The following is a 1,739-nucleotide window of genomic DNA, read 5'->3' as shown; positions in this document are numbered from 1 at the left end:
AGAGATGAAGAAGGGCATTTCATACTCATCACAGGAAAAGTCCATCAAGATGAAATCTCAATCCTGAACATCTATGCTCCAAATACGAAGGCACCCACATTTGTGAAAGAAACATTACTAAAGCTCAAACCACACATAAAACCACACACACTTATAGTAGGAGACTTCAACACCCCCCTTACACCACTAGACAGGACCACCAGACAAAAACTTAACAAAGAAACAGAGGATCTGAAAGAAGTCATGGCCCAACTGGGGTTAACGGATATCTATAGAGCATTCCATCCAAACTCAAAAGAATATACCTTCTTCTCAGCACCACATGGCACCTTCTCCAAAATTGACCACATAGTAGGCAACAAAGCAAACCTCCAAAATTACAAAAGAATTGAAATAACCCCCTGTATCTTATCAGACCACCATGCATTAAAGCTAGAATTCAGCAACAATACAAATGGCAGAAAACCTGCAAACTTTTGGAAAATGAATAACACCCAATTGCACCATTCCTGGGTTGAGGAAGAAATAAAAAAACAAATTAAAGACTTCCTAGAATCTAATGAGAATGCAGACACAACATACCCAAACTTATGGGACACTCTGAAAGCAGTCCTAAGAGGGAAGTTCATAGCACTAAGTGCCCACATGAAGAAACTAGAAAAAAGTCACATTAGAGAACTGACAGAACAACTGAAAACACTAGAGCAAAAAGAAGCAAACTCACCAAGGAGGAGTAGACGCCAGGAAATAATCAACCTGAGAGCTGAAATCAATAAAGTAGAAACTAGGAAAACATTACAAAGAATCAATGAAACAAAGAGTTGGTTCTTTGAGAAGATCAACAAGATAGACAAACCTCTAGCCAAACTAACCAAAAGGCAGAGAGAGAGCACACTAATTAACAAAATCAGAAACGAAAAGGGGGATATAACAACGGACACTGTGGAAATCCAGAGAATCTTTAGGTCATACTTTGAAAATCTGTACTCCACAAAATTCGAAAATCTAATGGAAATGGACAGTTTCCTGGATAAATATCACTTACCAAAATTAAATCAAGATCAGATAAACAATTTAAATCGACCCATAACCCCTAATGAAATAGAAGCAGTCATCAAAAGCCTCCCAACCAAAAAAAGCCCAGGACCAGATGGCTTCACTGCAGAATTCTACCAGAAATTCAAACAAGTGCTGATACCAATACTCCTCAAACTGTTCCGCACAATAGAAGCAGATGGGATATTGCCAAACTCCTTCTATGAGGCTACAATCACTTTGATACCCAAGCCACACAAAGATAAGAATAAGAAAGAGAACTACAGACCAATATCTCTCATGAACATTGATGCTAAAATACTCAATAAAATATTGGCTAATCGAATCCAAGAACATATCAGAAAAATCATCCACCACGATCAAGTAGGCTTCATCCCAGGGATGCAAGGATGGTTCAACATACTAAAATCCATCAATGTAATCCACCATATAAACAAACTGAAAAAGGAAAACCACATGATCATCTCACTAGACGCTGAAAAAGCCTTTGACAAAATCCAACATCCCTTCATGATAAAGATCTTGGAGAGAACATGAATAACAGGAACATATCTAAACATGATAAACGCAATATACAACAAACCAATAGCCAACATCAAACTAAATGGAGAGAAACTCAAAGCATTTCCTCTAAAATCAGGAACAAGACAAGGGTGTCCACTCTCTCCATATCTCTTCAATAT

This window comes from Cricetulus griseus, chromosome 9 (assembly GCF_003668045.3).
Source record: "Cricetulus griseus strain 17A/GY chromosome 9, alternate assembly CriGri-PICRH-1.0, whole genome shotgun sequence".
NCBI lineage: Eukaryota > Metazoa > Chordata > Mammalia > Rodentia > Cricetidae > Cricetulus > Cricetulus griseus.
Note: the sequence above shows the minus strand (reverse complement) of the source record.